Raw genomic sequence first — 18867 nt, 5'->3', positions numbered from 1 at the left:
GATAAAGAGAAATTCTTCTCCCTCTCCCATAACACTAGAACCAGGGGTCATCCCATGAAATTGATTGCCGGGAAATCTAGGACCAACAAATGGAAGTACTTTTTCACACAACACATAATCAACTTGTGTAATTCTCTGCCACGAGATGTGCTGACAGCCAACAACCTGGATGGCTTTAAGAAGGGTTTGGATAACTTCATGGAAGAGAGGTCTATCAAGGGCTACTAGTCAGAGGGCTGTGGGCCACCTCCAGCCTCAAAGCCAGGATGCCTCTGAGTACCAGTTGCAGGGGAGTAACAGCAGGAGAGAGGGCATGCCCTCACCACCTGCTTGTGGCTTCCGGTAGCATCTATTGGGCCACTGTGTGAAACAGGATGCTGGACTAGATGGGCCTTAGGTCTGATCTAGTCGGGCTGTTCTTATTTATTTATAACTTATGTTCTTATGCTTCAGCTTCTACCTTCTTAAGCTGTTCTGATGTTAAGGAAATGTACAGTAGCTGCAGTGACAGTTACATCCTCCTCCTCCTCCTCCTCCTCAATTACCTAATTATTACCTGTTATATATTCTCCTATGAGTTAGATATAGAGACTTACATATAGCGCAGCACCCCACCAATTCACGAGCGGGGTGCACATGCTTGCTCCATACCTCTCCAAATTTCGTTCGCGTTGCTAACAAGCTCAGAGAGGCTCTGTCACTACTACCACTTGTGCCACCCCTGCAGCGAAGAACCTCCTCATACTGCCCGTGGTAGTAGCAGCAGGAGCATGGGGGCACGCACCTTAGTAGCCACTGAGCCTCCTCACCTTCACAAGGCACACGATGGGGTTTCAAATGCTGCGGTAGCCGTGAGCAACCCTGTTGCTTAGACAGGTGGCTTCTTGTGCAGCTGGCGAGCCATATATTCTTCTTTTTTTGGGGGGGGGATGAAAAATTATTTTGGTACAGTGGCAGCACCAGAAAAAATGGGGCGGGGGACAGAAGGGGCAAAATGCATTCATGGGTGGGCAAGCTGTGTCCTACACATTAGATTTCAGAAACAGAAGTGAGGGGCCAACTGCTTATCTGGGGCAGGGGTGCTGCCCCCGCCCCCGTAACCCTCTGGAGCCTCCCTTGGTGTTCTCTCAGCGTCTAGGGCTTGGCTGAGGTGAAGTGAGGAGATGTGTAGTATAATGTAGCATACCATTACAGATTTTATATCTATGGGAGCAGGGAGAGATAGATTGTGGAGGAACATCCTGCTTGAGAAGTGGTATAGCTCATAATTCCCAGGAGAAAGGTAAAATGGGACAGAATTTCAAGGCTGGGAAGGAGAGAGAAAATCTGTCTTTGCCATCAGAGAAGTAGAACCTTCCTTCCTTCCTTCCTTGAGTTAAAATGCACCTTTCCCTATTGATTTCCCCACTTTCCCCACTTACTCCTACTGCCTTCCTTTTTCTTTCCGAGTTCTTGTTCATCTCATAAAGTTAATCTATTTCCTCACAACTATCTAGCTCTTGATCTACGAAAGCTGTGTTCACAGAATCATGGAAGTTACATAACCCAGAATAAAAGAAAACTAAAACGAGTAGAGGAAGGGGAAGACAGATGGCCGTAGATGTGGAATCTCTCTTGTCTAACATGTCCCACCAGGAACATCTTGGACCCAATTCCTTCCTGGCCACTGCTGCTGCTGAATTTTAATGGGAGACATCGCTCCCGATATCCTTGCATTTGTCCTTCACAGCTGACAGCAAAATTCTTGTGCTTGGGTATCTATGCCCGAGAACAAAAACATAAAGCTGCCCCCCCGCCCTCTTTTTTTTTTTTTACTGTTAAGTTTCTGATCTTTGCCTGTAATTAAGCACCAAGTTCTAGGTTTTGACTGACGGCAAGGCCCTGGGAAAGAAGTGGTGTGAAAACTGCAGAGCACTAGCAGTAGTGCTGGGAGGCATTACGAGTCAAAGACGCCCTCTGAGTCATCACTCTTTGCTTGAGGGGTTGACAAATGCACAGCCAAGGTGTCTTGTCTCTCCTGTGTCTCGCCAGCAAGCATGCAGGGTGCAGAGATCAGGCACGGGTTGTTCCCTGCCCACCTTGCTGGGTGAATCAGGGAATGCAAGTGTGGGGCTGGTGCAACCGCTGTTTCTTGGCTACTCAAATCTGAAGACTGTCAGAGGCAAAGAAGTCCTTTCTTTTGCTTAGGGGGGGGCCTGTTGAGGACATTTTGCTCCCTACATTTTGCAATGTAGTTTGCTTTGATGGGAATCAAAACTTGCAAGACACCATATGTGCATTTGATTTCTGTTTATTGCTTGCCTTATTCCAGGAGAGCCTCTAGCTCAATGGCAGAATGCTGTGAGAAGGGCTTGGCAGGCGGGCGGGGAGGAATGTTTCGTTCCCTTCCCTTCCCCACAGACGATCCATGGAGGGGATCATGCACCCAGACGATCCTCCACTACTTCCGACACCGTGGAGGGTTGGGGGCTGGGACACATTGTTCCGCCCCTCTGGAACTCCCAAAATGCGATTGGGAGTTCCAGTACACTGTGTGCGGTGCATTGTGGGTATCCTCTGTGTTGGAGATGGAGTTCCAGTGCATCGACCTTCTGCACCAACTATCCTAATGACCACTAGGGGCATTGGGGGTAGAGGTAGCTAGTCAGGGTCTCCTTTACCTGTCCCTGCTTTCCTCAACCCCATGACCCCTGCTTTGACTCCTCAGGTACTTCCTGTAGTGAGTCAATCCTCTTCCTTTCCTCCTAGAGAGAAGCTGGAAACATTTCTCCCTCCCTCCCTCCCTATTCATGATGTAGCTGATAGACAGGCTAGGTCTTTCCTATCTCAAATGCACCTCACCAATAAACCAGTTAAGTGACTTAGAATCGACAGTGATTCATGCGTGTTACTTAAATAGCGGCAACAACTAAGCAAGCAGCCAGGGCTGGCAGATGATTGGAAAAACTGGGCTTGTTCTCTCAACCCCATTCAAACTGCTGGCTCCACAGGTGGGTTTGCTGCTGCTGTGGCAGCTGCTTGCTCATGAGCAGAAAAAGGCCAACTCCATGCTAGGGATCATTAGGAAGGGGATTGGAAATAAAACAGCTAATATTATAATGCCCTTATACAAAACTATGGTGCGGCCACACTTGGAGTACTGCATACAGTTCTGGTCACCACATCTAAAAAAGGACATTTTAGAACTGCAGAAGGTGCAGAAGAGGGCAACCAAGATGATCAGGGGCCTAGAGCACCTTCATTATGAGGCAAGGCTACAACACCCGGGGCTATTTAGTTTAGAAAAAAGATGACTGCTGGGAGACATGATAGAGGTCCATAAAATCATGCATGGTGTGGAGAAAGTGGATAGAGAGAAATTCTTCTCCCTTTCCCATAACTCTAGAACCAGGGGTCATCTCATGAAATTAATTGCCAGGAAATTTAGGACCAACAAACGGAAGTACTTTTTCACACAATGCATTATCAACTTGTGGAGTTCTCTGCCACGAGATGTGGTGACAGCCAACAACCTGGATGGCTTGAAGAGGGGTTTGGATAACTTCATGGAGGAGAGGTCTATCAAGGGCTACTAGTCAGAGGGCTGTGGGCCTCCACCAGCCTCAAAGGCAGGATGCCTCTGAGTACTAGTTGCAGGGGAGTAATGGCAGGAGAAAGGGCATGCCCTCAACTCCTCCCTGTAGGCTTCCAGTGGCATCTGGTGGGCCACTGTGTGAAACAGGATGCTGGACTAGACGGGCTGCCTTGGGCCTGATCCAGCAGGGCTGTTCTTATGTTCTTATGTTCAGTTGCTTTTCTCACGAGCAGGCTTGGCTGCCTTAGTCTGCTCTTGGCTGCTTGTGAGAACAGCCTCATGCTTTGTATGGAGAAGGAGCCAAGCTTAGTACCAGCCATCTCCAGGGTGGGCTGAGGACTGGAAAGGCCTCTGTCTGAAATCCTGCAGAGCTCTTGCTAGTCAGCACAGACAGTAGTGAGCTAGATCTGAAGAAGTAGAAGGCAGCTTCATAAGTTTATTATTCCATGGACTACTGGCAAATCTGTGTTGACCATAGAGCGAAACAAAATACGGTGGCTTACATTCTGCGCAGCGAGTCACCGATCCGAGGGAGAGGCATGCACACTGCTTCCAAGGCACTCCACACCCCACCTGTGCTACTTTGAAGCCAGTGTGGGGGGCTCCATGCCTGCTACGGAGTGCATCATTGCACATCCCAATGGGAGTACTATTGCAAGTATGGTGAAGCATTCCTTAATAGGCACAGAGCCTCCCCGCCTTTGGAAGCAGTGGAGGTGGGGTGTAGAGTGCTACAGAAGTGCCCCTCTCCCTTGCATCAGTGGCTTGCTGCACAGAATGTAAGCCAGTATAATTCTCTACTCAGCCAGTACAAATTCTGTTCCGAGATAGCTACATTCTGCAGCCTGTGTTCATTCTGGGAATCGGAACATTATGCAATTGTTCTCTTATCTTGCACAACATTTTTAATAGATGGCTATTCTGCATAGTTTATTTTGGTTTTGCCCTGCCAACGTTCTAAGTTTCCAGCCAGCATTGTTCATACACAAGGATATTCCATCAGCCCAAAGGGCTTCTGCTGCAAATGTGCCAACTCCCACACGTCAGGAACATTTCAAGGTTTTGATTGAGGCTGATTTAAGTCTGATCTACACACACTTGAAGCCAAAATCTTCTGAATTTGCTTTTGTTCTCTTCAGCGTCACACTCATTGACATTTCCTATACAAGGTTATTTTCGAGCAAAGCAAGCTTTGTAAGAGCTGAGCTTGCTAGATCAAAGCAAACCCTGTGAAAGACAGCTCCTCTGGGATCAAATTACAATAACTCTTGCAAAACACGAGTTGCTAGAGCAAAACACAGGTAGGCAGCTATGATCTAAGGCAGGCCTGCTCAGCTTTGGCCCCCCAGCTGTTTTTGGACTGCAACTCCCATAATCCCCAGCCATATTGGTGGCCAATAGCCAGGGATTATGGGAGTTGTAGGCCAACATCTGCAGGAGGGCCAAAGTCGAGTAGTCCTGATATAAGGTGTTGCAAGCAGAACATGCAAGACACTGGGGCCATTCACATGACCAGGCAGGCAGGCTGGCAGGTGGGCGCAGTCTGGCTAAACTCACCTTCTCCCCAGACATTTGCCTGATTGTTGCTGGGAGTGCAGACCGTGCTCCCAGATGATTTGCACTGCATGGTGCAGCATAGAGCTCTGGAGGCCAGGACAATGTATCCGAGTCTCTGGATATCCCACAGTTCACCATCCCCCAGGAGATGGGTGCTCTGGGCACCCGTCTCTGAATGTAGCCACAGTGAACACACAATCCTAGAGCCCAGGTTAAGGGCTTGCTCAAGCCCCTAACCCTGGCTAAGAGTCGGGTTTCAAAGTTGGACTAGGTGGCGGTGCCCCACCAGGATCGGGCCCATTCCCAGCAGTTCTCACGTGCAGCCTAACCCAAGATGGGCTTCCCTTGCCTGGGTTAGGGTGCATGTGAGAACAGCCTCATTAGCTCTAAGGTAAGATTGATTTTGAGTTCCTGAATTAGTTTTCATCACAGGCCAAGCAGTTGTGGAAGATGAGTAATTGGGCCATCCAGGGAAGGGAGGACCCCAAACCTCTGCTTTGGACTTTCCAGAAGTTTGCAAGTACAGCGCCGATGGGCTGATTTCACATAAGAAGCAGTGAATTACCCAACCAGGGAGGACATGATAGCCCTGAGCTGCCGAAGGCAAAGAGAGGGAATGATGTAACCTTAATTTTTGCTGTCTGTCAAGCGATCTTTGTGAGAAGGGAACATCCCTATGTAGACATCAGGAAACCAGCTCCTCTTTGAATTCATATTGAAAGCAGAGGAGGAGCTGGTCTTGTGGTAGCAAGCATGACTTGTCCCCATAGCTAAGCAGGGTCTGCCCTGGTTGCATATGAATGGGAGACTTGATGTGTGAGCACTGCAAGATATTCCCCTCAGGGGATGAAGCCGCTCTGGGAAGAGCAGAAGGTTCCAAGTTCCCTCTCTGGCTTCTCCAAATAGGGCTGAGAGAGATTCCTGCCTGCAACCTTGGAGAAGCCGCTGCCAGTCTGTGAAGACAATACTGAGCTAGATAGACCAATGGTCTGACTCAGTATATGGCAGTTTCCTATGTTCCTATGTTGAAATGGGAGGTGTGAATTGAAACAGAACTGGCTAGCCTATGGCCCCACTCTTCAGATTAAACAATCCCATTGTGTAACAAATCAGCAGAAACCACAGGTTGGAGCCAAACCCAGGTGTGGCCAGCCTGGCCAGTGAGATGTTTCACTGGAAATGGAGTTCCCACACCTCTGATGCAACACTATGATATCAGGATTGAGAACTCTGTACAGGGAGAAGAATAATTAACAAGTGGATGAAAACTGGTAGGTCTGGCCTTCATGTTGCGGGTTTTTGGCCCAAGTTAGGTCTTTCATATGGCTCATAAAACCAATTTAGAAATTCAGTCCTAATAAGATTATTATTTTATTGTTTATTTTATTTTATGAGATTATTATTTTATTGATTATTATCTTATTGTTTATATCCCACTCTTCCTCCAAGGAGCCCAGGGTGACATACATGGTTATGTTTATCCTCAAAACAACCCTGTGAGGTGGGTTAGGTTGAGAGATAAGTGATCAGTCATCTAGGGAGTCTCATGGCTGAATGGGGATTTGAGCTTGGGTCTCCCTGGTCCCAGTTCAGCACTCTAACCATCACACCATGCTGGCTCTCATTAAAAACTCATGTCCAGTCTGCACCACTTCAAAGACAAGTGGGAACTCATGTGACTGAGGAATATGTCTCCATACAAAGAGTTCTCTCACCATAGAGAACTAGCATGTCAAAAGGAAAGATTCGGGCCTAGCTTTACCCATGGCACAGAGTTTTCACATGCCCTGCAGATGGTTTTGAATGGAGGAACATTCAGTCATAGGAGCTCCGACTTGGTATGGCCCAGACATAGGCCTTCAGTGAGAACTAGGTCTCAGATCACCCTAGTTGCTGCTAAAGGATTGCCTCTTCTGTCCCTTTGTCTTTTGGGTCATTCTTGCTGTTCGTTAGTGCTGGGCTGTGGGCAATTACTTGATGGTATGGGGCTGTGTCTCAGTGGTAGAGCATCTGCTTTGTATGCAGAAGGTCCCAGGTTCATTCCCTGGCAGCATCTCCAGGTAGGGCTGAAACCTTGAAGAGGCTGCTACCAGTCAATGTAGGGAATACTGAGCTAGATGAACCAATGGTCTGACTTGTTATAAGGCAGCTTCCTAAGTTGCTATGGTAAATTGGAGCCTGCAGTCAGGACTAGGAGGGCCCAGCAGAGAACCAGGAATGAGGGTACAGACCAGGAACTGGGGCCAGGAAAAACGCCATTGGTCAATATGGAAGCCAAGGGTCAAAGCCCAGCAAACAAACCAGGATCTGGGAAAAAGCCACGAGTGGGGCTAAAGTTGAGTCAAGGCTGAGCAGATAGACCAGGATTGTCCTGTTTGACATGGATAGAGCTAGCACTGGGGCAGCAGGATAAAATGGGTTGGACAGCAGTTCATAGACAAATTGAGCAGGCATTGATACCTGTGTAATAATGTAAGACCAGAAATCAGGAGCAGTTGTAAGGATAACAAGATAGGGTTGAGAGAGACTCCTGCCTGCAACCTTGGAAAAGCTGCTGCCAGTCTGTGTAGACAATATTGAGCTAGATGGACCAATGGTCTGAAGCAGTAGAAGGCAGCTTCCTATATTCCTTTCTTCCTAACCTCTCCCAGGTTCCACTTTCCTGCCTGGAGATCAGAGAGCTTTCAAAGAGTCATCCTGGAGTCTTCCATTTCTCTATTCCATCAAGTCCATCCTGGCCTGTTGTCAGTGCTGTTGAGAAGGTTCAAAGAGGGTGAGGCACTCTTGTATGGAAGGGGCAAATTCACTCAGGGGCAGACGCTCAGTGAGGGCCCATCTTGGGCTCTCTACTTTCTTCAGTTCCAGGGTCTCCCAGTTGGCAGCCTAGGCTCCAGCCTCACACCAGGGATTGAGGCTGGGGTTGGCTCCCCACTCCACAGGATCAGACATCATGCTGCTGTTCAGGGATCAGAGTCAGAGCTGAAGCCAAGGATCAAAGCTCAGCAGAAGACAGGGGAAAAGTCAAAGGCAAACCAGGGATCAGGCTGAGGGAGACAAAAGAGGCATTGAAACTCCTCTTGAAGCAAAGCCTGAGCTCAGGCAGGAAGGCTTCCTTTCCTTCCTTTCTTGGAAGGACCAGCTTGGTTGGTTGGGGTCAGTCCAGCGCTTGAGAACTCCATGTCTGGCAAGGCTCCTGTAGTTCAGCTGACAGCCACATGGGGCAGTAATATGCAGGTTCCCAGATTTCCAGTCAGATCATTCCTGACGTAGGTTGCATTTGCACGTAATCAGGGACCGGAGTTGGAAGGACCTGTGGTTTCCTTACCGTTACATCCAAACGCAGCCAACTCTCATCCTGTCTGTAGCATGACCCAAACTCATGCTGATGAGACTCCAATTTGAACCCACAGTTTGTAGTGAGATCCGCTGCTCCAAATCAAGTTTCAGGGAGCCTCCTTTGCATCCAAATGCAGCACTGGTGACTGTATTCGGCAGGGAGGACTGTATTCGGCAGGGAGGACTGTATTCGGCAGGGAGGACTGTATTCGGCAGGAAGCTCTGCCCTTTCTCCCTGCCTGATTGGCTGTGCAGGCTGTCCTTCCAGCAAGAAGGAAGCCCATAAAGCCAGATCCCCCACCCCTTTGCAGTCTTACTGACTGCAGAGAGGACGCTCTCCTGCATGTCCAAATACGGACGGGAGAGTGGAGGTCGTGGAACCGCAGGTTCATTGGACCCGTGGTTCCGCATTACAGGCAAATTTGGCCATTGCTTTAGGTCCCCTTTCCCAATGTAGATGTTAGATCTTACCATGTTACCACTGTGTCACTACTATTTGAAAATGGTAGATCTATCTGGAAGATGGCAGCAATAGCTCTGCACGGTTTAAGGAACCCGTGCAGTGGCCAGATGCAGGGAGGGCTCTGGCTGGTGGATGACGCTGTAGGCAGAAGCCCTGTACAGGTGTTCAAAGAGAATGGTGTAGAACATGCTGGGAGGGCTGGAAGTGGGTCAGACATCCTGTCCCCAGCTCACCACTCACTCTCCCGAGCTGCTCTTCATGCTTAGAATAGCATTTGTCTGAAGAGACAAGTGAAGAGACCACTGCTGTTTCTGTCACCAGGAGACGGTGGTGCCTCAGTTGATCATTAGGCATTATTATTCCTTGAGTCAAGAAGGAAGCCCACACAGCCAGCTCAGCTCCCCCTCCAGTCTGACTGCAGAGAGGATGCCCTCCATTGGGCCTGCAGTTCCACATCACAGGTGAATGCAGCCAATGTCTGAACGGGGCCCCAGTGGTACTAATCTGAGGAAGAGGAGGCCAACGCCACATCTATCTATCTATCTATCTATCTATCTATCTATCTATCTATCTATCTATCTATCTATCTATCTATCTATCTATCTACCTATCTATCTAAAATATTTGCATCACGACTTTCCTAAAAATATTCCAAGGCAGTTTATGTCATCCCAGAGAAGAAGTATAAATGCGGAAAAAAGTAAAATGCAGAGTAAAACAGCAAAAGAATTGCATTGCTAAGTAACCAGCCCACCAGAGAGCATTAAAAACCACTTCACAATAGTTTCTCAGACAACAGTAGCAGGAATACACCTAGCATTACCCCTGCTAACTGAGCAAAGAGGCACCTTTTAGAGTGGTGATTCTCTTCTGTTTAGATTCTCTTCTCTCCTATCCAACCCCAACACAGCATCGCTCCAGTGGCTGTTGCTGGGGTCTACCTTACAATTCTTTTAAGATTCTGAGTCCATTGGGGACAGGGGAACATCTTATTCATTTATTATTTATTTTTCTATGTAAACTGCTTTGGAAACTTCTGTTGATAAGTGGTCTATAAGTAGTAGCTGTAGAAAAGATATATTTTCAGTGAAAGCCGGAAGTCATCAAAGAGCAACCTGAATCTCCCAAGGAAGAGAGTTCCACAAAGAGGGAGCCACCACAAAGAAGGACCTATTCCGTGTGGCTGCCAGATGAGTCACACTTAGGAAGTCCAACTCCTACATATATATGGACATACCTTTTATTGAATCAGACCATTCATCCATCTTGTTCTATATTCTCTGCGCTGACTGGGAATGGCTGTCCAAGGCTAAGGGGCCTTTCCCAGCAGTCCTATCTGGCACCTTTTTAACTAGAGATGGCAGGTTGAACCCGGGACCTCCTGCTTGCAAAGCAGGTGCCTCAGTGCTGAGCTATAGCCACCTTGCTTCACGGTGTCACAATATGTGGCAGCTTTTGGCCCCACCCACGAAAGGATTTGTAAAGCAATAATGTTAGGAGAATTAGTGCATGACTATTTTCCCCTTCGGTTGTCATTTCACCTTCGCTGTCATTGTATGATTAACGTGGCTTTTCGATTCCACTTAGCCAACAGGACAGGATCAGTTCTCGTAAGTTGGTTTCCAAATTGTGCGCATTAAAAAAAAAAGGAAAGAAAGAACACAAAAGAATAGCCACATTGAATCACCTGTCATCCTGAAGAGCTGGGGCGAAAGGGGAAGTTATTTACATAAATTATTGGAGAGCAGTAAATATTATTTCATGATATCACATCACGATTAAGTTAATGAAACTTGATATTAAGAGGCAGGAAGGTTTGCTCTTACTCAAAGACAATTAAGGAAGGTGCTTGAGGGTAAAGCAGAGAGCCTACTTAGCAATGTTCTTTCTCCCTAACACAGAGGGCTGGCGGACCTCTCGCAAAGGTCATTGCGATTTTGCAATTTATATAGAAGATGCTAATTTGGCCATGTTCAATGTTTGCTCATGCTTCCACCAACCGCCTGCCTTGTCCTCCTTCTCCCGGCTGGTTTCAAGTTTCAACGGTTAGAATTCTGTCTGTGCTGTTTTCATAAAGAAGATATTGGCTTAGATAGCGTGGGATGCGGACTTGCTGGCTCTGTGCCTCTCCGCTGCCCAGCCACACTTTGCGTGAAGGCGGGGGAGGCTGCGTGGGAGCGATACACTGCGTGGGAGCGATACGTGGGAGCGATACTGTGCCCGGCTCCCATTAGGAATCAATGCAATGCGTTGCTCCCGTGGAGATACCCCCACCTGCACGAGAAGTGAGGGTGGGCTGCTGACAGCCATGGAGCCCGCACTCCTGCGTTCCTCTTGGGTGGATGGTTTGCGGTCTGGTTCCTAAGCTACTTACTGGGGCTGAGCCAAAACAGCCTCCATTTCTGCTTAGCTGAGCTTGGGCCTTATCTGACCTTTGTAGACTCTAGAGGGGAGCAAGGAGGAGGCGGCTAGCACCAGGGTTCCCTCTGGAACTGCTCGCTTGGAGCATATCACACCTATTTGGAAAGAGCTACGCTGGCTCCAATTCAAGATGCTGGTTATTCCCTTTAAAAACCTTAACTGTTGGGGTCCTGGATACCTGCAGGACTACCTGCTCCCAAGGGTTTCTGCCCACCCAACAAAGTTGTCAAAGGGGCCTTTGCTCTGGGTGCCGGTGTTGAGAGAGGATAAATTGTCAGGCACACAGGACAGGGCCTTCTCTGTTGTAACCCCCAGGCTCTAGGATGCTTTCTCAGTTAATGCACACTCTTTGACATATGTGACGGCTTAAAAAACACACAACTAAATACCTTTCCATCCGTTCACGCTTTTACCTGTTAGGGGCTGCCAGGTTTCTCAGCTTTCCTGCTTCTGTTTATCTTTTATATGAGGTTTTTTTGGGTGGTGGTGGTATGGTTTATACTATTTAACTCATTCTAAGGTTTTAAATGTGATTTTTATGGAGTTTTATTGTATTTTATGTAAATCATTTCATAAATGTCTTATGAAAGGCAGTGTGAAAAATGAACCATAAAAAATAAAAATTAAAAAAAAATAAAAAATAAATAAAATAAAATAAAATAACAGCCAGGAGCTTCCTTTCCTCACTATCCACCCCCTTTAAATCCTGCAGAGATTGGCTTGGGAGCTTCTTGAGCTCATGGGTATGGCTTCTGGAGCTCCTGTCCAACCCATGCAGACTTTGGTGTGGGATGGGGGGAAATGGATCCTTGTGGTATGTGTGTGTGTGTGTGGGGGGGGAGTGTGGGAGGAAGGAGGTCTGAGAATGTCAGTTTATTCCCAGAAAATCCTGCACAGTGCTTTGGATCCCTGACTTTTTCTCCGATGATGTCCATTCAGAAGTCCCTTGGGAGTTCAAAAACAGGGCAAAATGGGGCAGCCAGCCCCATTGCTTACCCGCATCTTAGTTATCCTTACAACTGCTCCTGATTTCTGGTCTTAAATTCTGGTCTAACTGCTGTACAACCCATTTTATCCTGCTGCCCCAGTGCTTGCTCTATCCATGTCAAACAAACTGATTTCGGAAGGAGGTGGGGGAAAACACACCAGTCAATTGTTTCCTCTAAATCTTAATGTTTTAGGCCTCAGGAACATCTGAGTAACTGTTTAATGAGAAGACGTCTGGTGGAATGTAGGTAAGATCTTAAGGAGTTTAATTGCTCCCAGGAGGCGGCTGTCAGGGTTAAATAACAGAGTTGAACTTGTATACGGAAAGCGTAGAGTGCCAAAGAACGGGAGGCCAAAGACAGGAACGAAAATGTCGAATAAGGCAACATTTCTTCTGGTTTTATTTAGCGCTCTTTGGAGCCGGCCGTGCTGTGCCGGAGGTTGTTTGCAGCAGTCACCTACAATAGCTCCTTTGGTAAGATGCCTGCTACGTGAGCACTTTCCCATGGGCCCTCAAGCTATGAGGGGTGAGATGCCGTGCCTGTACAGCTCTGCTTATGTGCCTTGCCGTGGGTAAGCTGAGATCAGGCCCATTGTTCCCACCAGCAATGGCAAAGGGGGCCTCCCTCCCCTGCGGTGATCCAGACACCGGGAGCGGAAGGCAGGGCAGCTGGGAGATCTTACATTTCAAAGGTTCTAAGCCTTGCAGTCAGAGGGGAAACTGGCAAACCAGGGGAGACGCAAAGGTTGGGATTCTAAGCAAATTGCTCTCAGAAACCAGGGTGAGGCGATTCGGTTCTCCCAAGGTGTAATGTTGGGAAATCGTCTGACCAGCTCCGGGTCCTTGAGGAGAATTATCCCACATCTTTTCCAGTTGATGAGATAGTTAACCAGTCCAATGTATGCTGTGTAGGAGTGGGTGTGTGAGCCGCCCAGAAACACAGATATGGTGTAATATGACCTGCGCTGGTTATGGTTTACTAAGTTATTTCAGAACCTATATATTTTCAATCTCAGGCAGACAGCAAAAGCAGGGCTATCTGACCCCTGATAAGCCACCATACACTATATTTTCAGCTCGATGGGTCACAGCCCATTATGGCTTGGGACAAAAGTACTGATCACTTTCTTCCATACAAGTCTGTCTAAGAACTAAGCTCTGCCACAGCGATCCTAATAAGGATACCTCATTCCATGGCCCCATTTCAGTTCCAGTCAGGCACAACTAGTTAAATGAGGCAACTAACACCCACCTTTCTCCCCTTCCTGTATATGGTCCGCACTACACCATACATTAGTTGTTAAGCTCCTTGGGGCAGGGTCTTGTCCTTCTTGTGGTTAATCTGTAGTATCATGCTGCACTTCAGTGGTGCTATATAAATCATCTCTATATATAATTATCTAAGGCGTACCCATGGCTAATCCCGTGCATGGCAGCTCTCATGGGAGTTCGCAAGCAGAAGCACCTGATTGGTCAGTGGGGATTCCATATGCAGATAGGGAGGAGGAGTCTGTGAGAGCAGAAGCACCATGGTGACTGGGCAGTGGGGATTCCATACACAGATAGGGAGGAGGAGCCTGTGATGGTTAAGGTCAGTTGGAATGCAACTGTTACTGGTCGGAAGATGTTCTTGATTGTAGAGGAGAGGAATCTCTCTAGATAAAAGGATAGTGGGCAGGGGTCTGTGAAGAGAGGGGTCATGAGGGAGGAAAGAGCTCCTTCAGGCGAGGGAGGCTGCCGTTGTGTGAATCAGATGAGGAAACAGGAAGGGGGAGGGGGGAAAGAAAGAGGGGAAGAGTGAGTGGAGGAGAGAGAAAAGGAGAAAAAGAGGGAGGGGAAGAGAGAAAGAAGGAAGGGCGAGGGATGGGCCCAAGCCTGTCAGCGGCCTGACGGGAACAAGTGGTCTTGGCGGTGGCAGCAGCAAGGAAGGGCCCAGTCAATTGCTACTGATCCTGCTCCTGTGGGGACGAGCAGAAGCGGGGCTCGGGTGAGAAGTTCTCTGGGGATAAGGGGCTGCAGCAGCTTGGCCAATAGGTGCCAGCAACACTGCAGCCGTGACCAAGGGGGTGAGGGGGATGGAGTAAAAGGATGGAGGAGGAGCAGCAGGAGTGCGGCCCAGGTGAGAATGGAGAAATCTCTGAGGTGAGGGGGGCTGTGGCAGGGGGTGAGGGGAGCAATCAAGTACTAGCGTGCAGATGCTCTGTGCGGGTTAAGCTAGTAATACAATAATACTAACTAGCAGCACCTGACAGATAATTTCCCATCCAGTTCTGCTGGTCTCCAGAAGTCACATCCAACCACTTCAGAGAGGGTCCTCATAAGCATCGTCATGAGGGTGTGTTTGCATATCTTTGTGTAGGAGCGAGCTTTCATGTAGCCAGCCAACGCCAAAGGCAGCTTCTGCACATTCAAACAGGCTGTCTGTTGTTTAAAAGTTTGCAATTTTCATCTGATGGGCCTCACTGAATACAGAATTCCACAAAATTAGAGACGCCGGCGAACATTTCTGAGCTTGGACTTGGAAAAGAACATTGGGGGCTTGTAAACAAACAAACAAACAAACAAACAAACAAACAAACAACAACCTATCCCGGGGCGGGGGGGGGGGAGGTTTTCAAATCCATCTTCTCCAGCTTGGATTTAAATTGATGAAGGAGGAAAATGGGTGGGGACACTCTTCCCCTTCCCCCATGTGGTGCTCCCACTCCAGGAGAGAGTGTAGCTGACATACAGAGTAAGAAAGCACTGGTGCAGTGAGAAAACAGCTTAAGAGTACTTCCTAATTACTTCAGTGCAGCAGGGAAGCAGCAATTTTTGATGCCCTTTCCTTTCCCCAGAAGATCTTTTTGCCATCCAAAATATGACCCCCAAGGGCTGTATGACCCTCAGGGATCTAATTTTAGTTGGCACAGAGGGCTTCCTGGGAAAAGGGGAGGGCATCAAAAACTGATACTTCCCCACTGCACTGCTGCAGCTAGTTGGGAAAGGCTGCTCTTTCACAGCACTGGTGCATCCTTGCTTTGTATGTCAGCCTGCTTTGTGTGTGTGTGTGGTGTGTGTGTGTGTGTGTGGAGCTGGGAGGAGCTGCCTGGGAGGGTGCTTTGCCTACAGGGAAGCAGGTGAGGAAGGGGAGGTAATATTCCCCCAGCCTCAGATTGACTTGGCAGATGATCCAATTTTTTTCTTGGTTTTTTGGGGGAGGGGTTTGGCAGGGGGTGGGGGTGGTGCGGACAGAACTCAAGTAATTTCCGAGTTACTCTCAGGTGATCTCTACTCAAAATATATTGTGTGGGGGGGAAGCCCCCACATGCATTCTAGATGTGCACCAATTGCAAATGATGGCCATTAATGCAAAGTTGCCAAATTAATTCCGACAGCAAATGTAAGGTTTCCCAGTTGCGGAATTTCAGAACCCTTGCCATAGGTGACATTTCTGTCAAGCAAGAGTTGCCCTTTTGTAATAAGAGACATCTGGCAACCCCAGTTCCCAAGGCATTCATAAACTCTGTGGTCATACAGTAATTTTTTTATTTAGGAAAGAACAGGAGAGGTTTCCCAGGCTGCTGCGAATTAGTTTATGAATCCCCTGCTCAGTAGGAATCTGAAGGCACCAGGAGATTGCTAAGCAGTTGGGAATACATGTGGGCAGAGAAAGATAACATACAAAAGTTGAGGTTGAAACCAGAGGTAAGAATACAGGGCAGAAATAACTAACAGTTGCTCTTTCTTTGACTAAGGCTGAAACCAGGAAGCATTTGGTTGATGTTATGGACAGATGAACGTTGAAGACTTTGATGTAATCCTAGACCTCAGGCGCGAAACTCTGCTTGACCTTTTCCGTTGGGTTCTTTTATGCAATGCTACTGGACATTTAGTCACAAGAAAGGAAACGGGGAAAGGATATCAGTTCAACCACATGTCAACTCTGGGTTGTAAAATGACAAGGAAAGGAAAGCCTTAGATGTGCAACGAGAAAGTGGTTAAAATAAAAAAGCTGCTACCAAAGAACTCAGAGGCATTCTTACCTTCGCAGTAGGAGGCCACTGGTTCAAATGTGACTCAGGTCAACGAGAACCAAAAATTGGACTTTCGCTGCAGGAGCTGAAATGATGGCCTGGATGTCTGTGACCAGACTGTATTAGAGTAGGTGCTTTGTACTGTAAAAGGTGGATTTAAAAAAGGTTTCAGTCCAGAGGAAATTCCTAGCAGGCTTGGGGCTTTCTTATTCAGCCAGTCAGTTTGCCCACAGAAACCGTCGGGAGTGGATGACATGTTCTGTGGTGTAGCAGCAGCCCTGTGCTAAGCCCAAGAAGCAGTTGTTCCTCATCACTTCTAAAACATATATGTATGCATTTTGATTTACATCCTGCCCTACCGCTAGAGCTTGGGGTTGTTACAGCACTCCTTTTTATTACAAAACAGAATAACCAGTTGTCTTGCTTTTACTAGTGGTGTACTGGCCCCCTTAAGCACTATTCAGACACCCCACGTGCTCTCAGCCCATAGATTACAGGTGGTACATAAACACAATAACCAAGTAAATAATTAGCTAAATAGATTTTATTTTTACATTTATATCCTGCTTTTTCTCCAAGGAACCCAGAAGTAACCCTGTGAGGTAGGTAGAGTGGGAAATAAATTGTTGTCCCAGAGTCACCCAGTGGCTCATTTGATGGCTGAATGGGGGATTTGAACCTGGGTCTCCCTGGTCCTAGTCCAATCCTGCAACCACTACACTACACTGACTCTAATCAGGTAAATCCTTCTGCAGGCCTGTATTAAGAGCCCTATTAGGGAACCCTCTTTAGTGCCCAGTATCTGGCCTCATTCTCACATAACACCAAATGAGTTGAATGGGGCCAAGGTTGGAATTCCTGTACGTCCGAATGTGTGAAACCACGGTTTCATGGCAAAAGCGACCGGCGATTTCCCTCGCCAAACTCCAATTTGAACTTTCGGTTTGTAGTGAGTTTCGCTCCTTCAGCCTAAGGTTTGAAAGTGGCAGCGTTACATCTGAACGAAGACACCACCATAACTGTGTTTCATGCTGTTTCTGGAACCGAAATATTAGAAAAGGCATCCCAAAGAGACCCGCCCATGAATACGCCCACTCTATGCCTGCCCTGCTTCCTGAGGGCCGCCTCTCTGAGCACTTGCCCCGCCTCCTGTATCCGTGCTCTTCAGGCCATTGCCTGGCAACAGGGACTCTGCCTTGCCCCATCCACAGTTTCTAAGCCTGTTGGAGGGAAAAGTCACATTGAGGAATGCCCATTTCCCACTGTCTCTCATTCCCCCCTCTGGAAACCAGAAGAAAAAGGAGGAGGGATGGAAGGATAGATACTATGTGTGTTGGTCACCAAAAACAAATCTATAAAACTGTTCATAAGCAGTTGTGGTTGCACCATAAACCAGGCAACCGGTTTAGATCGTTGCAAAGATAACACATGTCAGGTCAGCAATGCCTGGTGTTTGTTTTAAAAGGCAGCCCCTCCTAGGAATTCTTGAATGTCTCTGCTCTATTTTGTGTACAATAAAGTTGGGGAAAGGGGGGGGTGTCCAGCCCCTCCCCTTTGGGTGCAAGAATGCACTCTATGGCATTACTCACGAGAAGAACCGTCCGGGATAAAAAGGGATTGGGCAGAATCACTAATAATGTGTGACGATGCCTCTTCTCTTAAGGACTGCTCTCTCATGAGAGTGAAAGGCCATGGAAACTTGCATGCAGACTGGATGGCAGATGCCACCCAACCTGGTTGCTCGACACATGCAAGACACAGGGTTGGGTACCACAGCAACACCTTTCCCTGTCTTGGTGACTGCCATGAAGAAGCAGTCCGAGCAGGCCCTCTGCCACTTGGGTAGTCCATTGGAACACATCCATTTTCGTTTTTGGCAACCCTGCTCTCCTGGGATCACTGATAATTGGGGCTCCCCTTTCCTGCGATTCCTGTGGTGACTGATCTGCATACTCTACAATGCCGGTCCAAACCCGGGACATCTGAATGAGAGTAAAGATCTATCCCCAGTCCCTGTGTTTCCCTAGTCTGCCCATGAGGTACTGCCCAGACACATGAAGCAGTCGCCATCCCTTGGGAGTATGAAAGGTTGACTGGAGAGGAGGGGGTCACTGTGTAGAAGTTCTATTACTTACCAGAGAGAATGGGGGCCCCAAACAAACGGGGCTCCCTTGATTTTGATGGCCTAACTTATGAGAGCACAGTCCAATGGAGGATCAAAGGTCCAGGAGTCTCTGGTTCTTTCCAGTGGACTCAGCCTCTGAGAGAACTAATCCCCAGGCGGCAATCTGATACGGGGACAGGAGTGTTCTTGGGTGTTCCTGGACTGCTTTGCTGGGGTCTGCCATCGCAAGAGCATCCTTAGTCACAGTGGACAAGACCCCAGGATCCTTTGCCCTCCCTCATATGCATATTCCCTCCTAGAAAGTCCTCACGATTCCTTCCCGTACTAACAGAAAAATAGTTCCTCTCTACATCCCACTGTTGTCAAAAATTGTGCTTGTGTGAGTCT

General features: G+C 48.0%; 1 non-coding gene across 1 annotated transcript; it reads left to right on the top strand.

Annotated features, from left to right (window-relative positions):
• Nucleotides 1-7115: 7115 nt before the first annotated feature.
• On the top strand, nucleotides 7116-7187 carry TRNAT-UGU (transfer RNA threonine (anticodon UGU)). Its single transcript has one exon. It is a non-coding gene; the product is annotated as a tRNA-Thr (tRNA).
• The last annotated feature ends 11680 nt before the right edge of the window (nucleotides 7188-18867 follow it).

The sequence above is a fragment of the Hemicordylus capensis genome, chromosome 1 (assembly GCF_027244095.1).
Source record: "Hemicordylus capensis ecotype Gifberg chromosome 1, rHemCap1.1.pri, whole genome shotgun sequence".
NCBI lineage: Eukaryota > Metazoa > Chordata > Lepidosauria > Squamata > Cordylidae > Hemicordylus > Hemicordylus capensis.
This window is presented reverse-complemented; position numbering and strand designations above follow the sequence as displayed.